We start from the raw sequence: 8,850 nt of genomic DNA on the forward strand, positions 1-8,850 counted from the left end.
ACCTAGTCATGGTGAATTATTTTTTTGATACGTTGTTGCATTTTATCAGCTAGAATTTTGTTGAGTTTTTTTTGCATCCAGGTTAATGAGGGATATAGGTTTGTAATTTCCTTTTTTTGTGGTATTTTCTTTACCTGGTTTTGGTATCAGGCATATGCTGGCTTCTTAGAATGAGTCTGGGAGTATTCTGTACTTTTCTCTGCTCTGAAATACCTTTACTAGTAGTGGTGTTAACTCTTCTCTAAAAGTTTGGTAGAACTCTGCAGTGAAGCCTTCTGGGCCAGGGTTTTTTTTTTTTTGTTGCAGTTGTTGGAAGTTTTTTGATTACGTTTTCAATCTCTTATTTTTTATGGGTCTATTAAGTTGTTCTACCTCTGTTTGTCCCCCACATGTCTGTCTGTTGTACTGTGGGAGCTTGCATGTTGCTGTGATGTGGGAAGCTATGCCATCAGTATTCAAATACCAGCAGGGTCACCCATGGAGGACAGGTTTCAGGTGAGTTTCCAGACTAAGACAGACTAGGAAGAAAGACCCAGCAGTCTACTTCTGAAATACATTAGCAAGTAAAACTTTATGAATAGCAGTGGGACCTTGTATGATATAGTGCTGGAAGATGAGCCCCCCAGGTTGGAAGGCACTGAAAACATGACTGGGGAAGGGCTGCCTCCTGAAAGTAGAGAGGACCTTAATGACGTGGATGGAGTAAAGCTTTCAGGACCTTCATTTGCTGATGTGGCATGACTCAAAATGAGAAGAAACAACTCCAAACATCCGTTAAAAATTGGAACCTGGAATGTATGAAGTATGAATCTCGGAAAACTGGAAAGGGTCAAAAGTGAAATGGAACGCATAAACATCGATATCCTAGGCATTAGTGAGCTGAAATGGACTGGTATTGGCCACTTTGAATCAGACAATCATATAGTGTACTCTGCTGGGATGACAACTCAAAGAGGAATGGTGTTCCATTCATCATCAAAAAGAACATTTCAAGATGTATCCTCAAGTACAACGCTGTCAGTGATAGGATGATATCCATATGCCTACAAGGAAGACCAGTTAATATGACTATTATTCAAATTTACGCACCAACCACTAGGGCCAAAGATGAGGAAATAGAAGATTTTTTTCAGCTGCTGCAGTCTGAGATTGATCGAACATGCAATCAAGATGCATTCATAATTACCGGAGATCGGAATGCAAAAGTTGGAAGCAAAAAGAAGGATCAGTAGTTGGAAAATATGGCCTTGGTGATAGAAACAATGCTGGATATTGAATGATAGAATTTAGCAAGACCAACGACTTCCTCATTGCCAATACCTTCTTTCACCAACATAAACGGCGACTATACATGAAGACTATACATACAGAAATCATTGACTATATCTGTGGAAAGAAATGACGGAAAAGCTCAATATCTTCAGCCAGAACAAGGCCAGGGTCCAACTGTGGAACAGACCATCAATTGCTCATATGGAAGTTCAAGCTGAAACTGAAGAAAATCAGAGTAAGTCCAAGAGAGCCAAAATATGACATTGAGTATAACCCACCTGAATATAGAGACCATCTCAAGAATAAATTTGACTCATTGAACACTAGTGACCAAAGACCAGACGAGTTGTGGAATGACATCAGGGACATCATCCATGAAGAAAGCAAGAGGTCATTGAAAAGACAGGAAAGAAAGAAAAGACCAAGACGGATGTCAGAGGAGACTCTGAAACTTGCTCTCCAACGTCAAGCAGCTAAAGCAAGAGGAAGAAATGATGAGGTAAAAGAACTGAACAGCAAATTTCAAAGGGTGTCTAGAGAAGACAAAGTAAAGTATTACAAAGACCTGTGCAAAGAGCTGGAGATAGTAAACCAGAAGGGAAGAACACGCTGAGTGATTCTCAAACTGAAAATTCAAAATTCAAGCCTCATGTTGCAATAGTGAAGGATGCTAAGGGGAAAATATTAAATAACGCAGGAAGCATCAAAAGAAAAGATGGAAGAAATACACAGAGTCATTGTACCAAAAACCTAAACCCCAGGAAAAACTCCACTCTCCACATACGTGCTTCCATGGCCCTAACGTGGCTGGAGAAAAACACATAATTATTCTGATTCATCTCACCATAAATTTATGCACACTACTTCAGGACAGCCCTTTATCCTGCCTCACAGTCGTATTTCATTTACCTGGTTCATTCAGTCTGCACCCTTTCTCTTTTCTTTTCTCTTCAGTTTTAACAGCTACTTCTCATTCTTTGTTTTTGTTGCTGTTAGATGTCATCAAGTTGGCTCCAACTCATAGCGAACCTATGTACAGCAGAATGAAAAACTGCCTGGTCCTGCACCATCCTTGCAATCGTTGTTATGTTTGAGCTCATTTGATGCAGCCACTGTGCCAATCCACCTTGTTGAGTGTCTTCCTCTTTTCCGCTGACCCTGTACTCTGCCAAGCATGATGTCCTTCTCCAGGGACTCATCCCTCCTAAACACCATGTCCAAAGTATGTAAGACACGGTATCGCCATCCTCTCCTCTAAGGAGCATTCTGCCCGCACTTCATCGAAGACAGATTTGTTCCTTCTTTTGGCAGTCCATGGTATATTCACTATTCTTCACCAACACCACAATTCAAAGGCGTCAACTCTTCTTCGGTCTTCCTTATTCGTTGTCCAGCTTTCACATGCAAATGATGCGATTGAAAATACCATGGCTTGGTTCAGGCGCACCTTAGTCTTCATGGTGACATCTTTGCTCTTTAACACTTTGAGGAGATCCTTTGCAGTAGATTTTCCCAATGCAATGCGTCTTCTTGACTGCTGCTTCCATGGCTGTTGATTGTGGATCCAAGTAAAATGAAATCCTTGACAACTTCAATCTTTTCTCCGTTTATTATGATGTTGGTCAGTGGTCCAGTTGTGAGGATTTTTGTTTTCTTTATGTTGAGGTGTAATCCATACTGAAGGCTGTGGTCTTTGATCTTCATTAGTAAGTGCTTCAAGTCCTCTTCACTTTCAGCAAGAAAGGTTGTGTCATCTGCATAACGCAGGTTGCTAATGAGTCTTCCTCCAATCATGATGCCCCATTCTTCTTCATATAGTCCGGCTTCTCAGATTATTTGTTCAGCATACAGATTAAATAGATGTGAAAGAATACAACCCTGACCCACACCTTTCCTGACTTTAAACCAATCAGTATCCCCTTGTTCTGTCCAAACAACTGCCTCTTGATCTAGGTAAAGGTTCCTCATGAGCACAAATAATTGTTCTGGAACTCCCATTCTTCGCAGTGTTATCCATAGTTTGTTATGACCCACACAGTCAAATGCCTTTGCATAGTCAGTAAAACACGGGTAAACATCCTTCTGGTATTCTCTGCTTTCAGCCAGGATCTGTCTGACATCAGGAGTGATATCCCTGGTTCCATGTCCTTTTCTGAAACCAGCCTGAATTTCTGGCAGTTCCCTGTCGATATACTGCTGCAGCCATTTTTGAACGATCTTCAGCAAAATTTTGCTTGCGTGTGATATTAATGATATTGTTCTGTAATTTCCACATTTGGTTCGATCACCTTTCTTGGGAATAGGCATAAATATGGATCTCTTCCAGTCAGTTGGCCAGGAAGCTGTCTTCCATATTTCTTGGCATAGATGAGTGAGCACCTCCAGCATTGCATCTGTTTGTTGAAGCATCTCAATTGATATTCCATCAATTCCTGAAGCCTTGTTTTTCGCCAATGACTTCAGAGCAGCTTAGACTTCTTCTTTCAGTACCATCAGTTCCTGATCATATGCCACCTCTGGAAGTGGTTGAATATCGACTAATTCTTTTTGGTATACTGACTGTGTGTATTCATTCCATCTTCCTCTGATGCTTCCTGCGTCATTTAATATTTTCCCCATGGAATCCTACACTATTGCAACTTAAGGCTTGAATTTTTTCTTCAGTTCTTTCAGTTTGTGAAATGCCAAGCAAATGACCTCATTTCCTGTTTCTTAGAAGAGCTTCCACTAGCTCCTCTCATGTATCTTCTGATCTACAGGCATCTACATCCCCAGGTTCTGCCTTCCTTTCTTCCTGTTACTGTAGATGAGCAGACAGCCCTCCTACCTGAGGCCAGTCCCTCTGCTCCTAGACCACTGTCCCTCCCAAGGGCATCTTGGCATTTCTCACCTCTCTTTTCTCAACTATCTGTGTTTTCCACACTTTAGCATCATTTCCATCAGCATGAAACATCTTTTTTAAAAACTGTCCTGATTTCACATCTCCCTCCAGTTATGTCCTGTTTCCCTTTTCTCCTTTACCTTAAGGCTCATTGAAAGACTTCTATATAGTCACCAAACCTGGACCATCTCTTTTCGTCCTCCCTAAATCATGCAATTTCCAGCATCCTTTCTGTCACCAAGGCCATAGTTTTCATTTACCGATCCTTCCTCTTTGTTTTCAACTTTCACATTCCTGTCACCATACTGATTGCGTATTCGATCAATTTCAGACTGCAGAACTTGGTAAAAATCTTCTATTTCTTCACCTTTGGCCTTAGTGGTTAGTGGGTAAATTTGAATAATACTCATATTAACTGGTCTTACTTGTATACATGTAGATGTTATTCTATCACTGTCAACATTGTATTTCAGGATAGATTTTGAATTGTTCTTCTTGATAAATTCAACATCAGTCCTCTTCAAGTTATCATTCCTGGCATAATAGATCATATGATTTTTCAACTCAAAATGACCAATACCAGTCCATTTGGCTGACTAATGTCTAGGATATTGATCTTTATGCATTCTATTTCATTTCTGACAATTTCTGTTTTCCTAATTACAGTTCGTACATTCTACATTTCCATTATTAAAGGATGTTCACTTGGTTCTTCTGACTTTGAGTCATGCCATATCAGTGAGCAAAGGTCCCAAAAGCTAGACTTCATGCACAGCATTAAGATCAACTCAACTGTAAGGAGGCAGCTCTTCCCCAGTCATCTTTTGAGTGCCTTCCAACCTGAGGGGCTCATCTTCTGGCAGTGAAACAGACATTGTTCTGCTGCTATTTATAAGGCTTTCACTGGCTAATTCTTTCAGAAGCAGACCACCAGATCCTTCATCCTAGTCTGTCTTACTCTGGAAGCTCAACTGAAACCAGGCCCACTGTGGTGACCCTCCTGGTATTTGTATATTGGTGGCATAGCTACCAGCATCACAGCAATATGCAAGCCCTCACGGTATGACAAACTGATGGAAGTGTATTCTGCATCTAATTTCTGGATTTTTTTTTTTTCAGATACCTAGTACAATGCGTTTAGTTTTCCATGACTTGCATACAATGTAAAGTTTATCATTTATTTCTTTAAATAAACTCACATAGCTTCCAAATCTAAAGTGTGAGGAGAACACCTTTTGTTCTCTGTTATTTCAGTCGCTTCACATTCATATTCATATCTTAGTTATCTTATTTTCTTGGATGTCAAGGATCTCTGACTTCTTGGTGGTATCCATCTTTGAAAACTTATTTGTGAGGTGCCCTGAGGATTTATGCTGGGTGTGCCCTCTTCTAGAGCAGCTTTCTATTGATTAGGCCTTCTTAAACTAATTTCAAGGTTGAAGAGTTCCACACACACCTAGGCCATACATAGCTGGAGTGAAACTCCTTGGAAGGCTGACTTCCAGACAAAACTTCCCAAGGAAATTTTGCTTGTTATTCCCTGTCCATTTCCACAATGACCCTAGAGCCCTTTGACCATTTTCTAGCAGCTATGAGAAGGATACGTTTAGTTTGTCTGGTTCATACTGTCTTTGAGATTAGAGCCACCATCCCTTGGCTCTAGCACAACATAGGGTCCCTGAGGACTCCCCACATTGGTAATTTCTAGGTCTGTCTTTCATTTTCCTGGATTTTACATATCTCTAGAAGTAATTCATTAGTGTATACAGTGACTTCAACTGTCCTTCAGGATAACATTGGGTTTAGTACTCAGACATTTTCTGGTCATAAATTTTTATCAAAAAGTGAACCAAAATTTCTCCATTGTCATCTCTCTTTACTCCTCACTCTCTTTTATATATTTCGAGCATTTGATATTATTTCACGAGGATTGCAGAAATCGGGAAACTAGCCCATCGTTTATGGGCCCTGAACCCATTTCAATTTTTTTTTCTTATTTTAAATAGAAGCTCTTCTTTAGAGAAGCTACTGCTTGTAGTTTTAAGAGTTTCTATGTTGATATGAGAGCTTCTAAGTTGCCTACTTTGTCTTTTCTAGTAATTAGATCTTGATTTACATGGATTACTTTCACAACCCACTGCCCACGTCCTTTACTTCCACATTCAATGAAGGCTTTGCGTAGATCCTCCAGGCCCAGTCCAGCTGCTCAGATTTTATAAATGGGGACTTTGCAATGTGCATTGATCTTTATCAGGCAGGTGGAGGCAGCAAGATGGTATTACAAGCTCCTGTCCTCATGTTCCTGTTGCTCTGGGTCTCTGGTGAGAAATGAACACTGCCTCGATCCCTTTAAAGAAGTATCTTTGTAGAGCTGAAAAATGATTTAAGACGTAGTGGGAAATGATGGCTATTTCCAAAAATGACTCAATTATGTGTGAGAGTTATTCCACTAAAATGCCCATTCAAAATGGTATATTTTAAGGTGCCTATGAAAAAGTGTGTGTATACATATGTGTATGGTAATTGTCCTCTCTGATTGCAGGTGCCAGTAGAGACATTGTGATAACACAGTCTCCTGTCTCCCTGACCATGTCTCCAGAAGAATGATCCCCATCAGTGCAAGTCCAGGCAGAGTGTTAGCAGCGTCTTGGCCCGGTATAAGCAAAAACCAGGGCAGGCTCCGAAGCTGCTTTTCTCCGTTGCATCCAACTAGGCATCTGAGATCCCTGACCTGTTTAGTGGCAGTGGGTCCGTCACAATCAGCAGCTTCCAGACTGAAGACATGGCAAATTGTTGCTGTTAGCAACATTATGGCTAACCTCTCACACTGTTTTAGCTTTAAATAGAAGTTCCTCCCCAGGGCTGGAGGCCTGTGAGTCTTCACTGCATCAGATACTTCCTTTCTGCATAGTCCTGAACATGCACACTTCTTCTATCTGCCCCAGAAGCCTCATCTCCTAGACATGGAATTTTCTTCCAGAGTTATCCTCCTATTTAGATAGGTCTACATTTTGAAAGGAGATGTGTAATAAACACTAGAAGCCACCAAGTCCTGTCCACTTGTCCCAGTTAGAGAACATTGGTTTGATGTTACTTGTATCCCTGATTACACAGTATCTCTGGATCATCCTCATGTGTCTGACATTTTAGGTCCCAGTGGTCAGATCCTGCTCACTAGGTGCCAGAATCTCTGGCTGTCTCCCAGCAGAGAAAGTCTCCATTAGATGCAGGGCCAGTTAGACTCTCAACTATACTGACAGGAAACACTGCTTGGGTTGTCATCAGCATACAACGTAGCAGGGACCTATGGGCCTCCCTCACCACACTTCCTCTACCCGTGTTGTTGTGATGCTGAACAGGTTTCAGTAGCACTTGCAGACTAATACAGACTAGAAAGAAAGGCCTGGTGACCTACTTCTGGGAAATCATCTAGGGAAAACCTATGGATCACAAAAATTAGATAATATTATGCATTGAATTCTCATGAGTCATGGACTCAGAGGATGGCAACTAACAAAGAGAAAGAACCATGATTTCTTCCTTTAGTCACTAAATTAAACTTGGGTACCCAAGGGACTAATGCAAAGAGGAATTGACAACTAATGAAAAAGAACATGGGAAAGCTATTACATGTTTCTAGAGTGATAGGATTAATGAGTTAGAATCTGGTCTTTAAAAGAATGAGTGCCCCTGAAAGACATGGAGAGAGGAGAAAAGGCAGTAAAATGGGAGCTTAGAGCATAAAAATTCCTTCATTGATGTTGGCCAGGAAGACTTGGCTGGAAAACAGGATCCATGGAACGAAAACAGAAGAGAGAAATACTACTTTCTGTGAGGGAGATTTTAAAAATGAAGGATCCAGGTTTAATATTGGGTTAGGTCCAGAGTAATGAGGGGTAATGGCACAGAAAGGAAAAAAGTCCAGGAAAACAAGGAAATAAAATGGGAATGTTCCAGAGTCAAGAAGGCACAGGGAAGAGAGAACTGATCTTTCAGGGTATAAAGCACAGTGAACCCTTCCGAAATCAGTCACATCATCTATCCATATGAAACATGGAGGTTCCTGTGATATGAAAACTCCTGACAAAGCTTACAAAACATTTTTAGAGCATTTTCTTTCTTTATTTTATCACGAAAGGAGATCCAGAAGAAGCCACATCCCTTCATTTTCTCCTGGAACCTGCAAATACTCCAAGGAATTAGTCAGGAGATGCAGGTTTTGGGGCAGAGAGAGGAAGCATGCATGTTCAGGGCTGAGCAGAAAGGAAGCAGCTGGTGCAATGAAGACTCACTGGCCTGTATCCCTCAGGAGGAGGTTTTTGTTCTTGGCTGAAGCACTGTGGGAGGTAGCTTTTTACCCTGCTGACAATAATAAAGTGCGGCATCTTCAGCCTGAAAGTTGCTGATGGTGAGAGTGAAGTCTGTCCCAGACCCACTGCCACTGAACCGGTCAGGGACCCCAGAATCCCGGTTAGATGCCAAGTAGTTGAGCAGCTTAGGAGCCTGTCCTGGTTTCTGCTGGTGTCAAGCTAAGAGGTTCATGTCGTAGCTGCTGTGAAAAAGACTCTGGCTGGCCTTGCAGTTGATGGTCACTGTTTCTCCTGGAGACGAAGCCAGGGAAGCTGGAGACTGGGTCATTATGATGTCCCCACTGGCACCTGTAATCAGAGCAGCCAGTTACCATTCATACATATATA

The sequence above is a fragment of the Loxodonta africana genome, chromosome 15 (assembly GCF_030014295.1).
Source record: "Loxodonta africana isolate mLoxAfr1 chromosome 15, mLoxAfr1.hap2, whole genome shotgun sequence".
NCBI classification, from domain to species: Eukaryota; Metazoa; Chordata; class Mammalia; order Proboscidea; family Elephantidae; genus Loxodonta; species Loxodonta africana.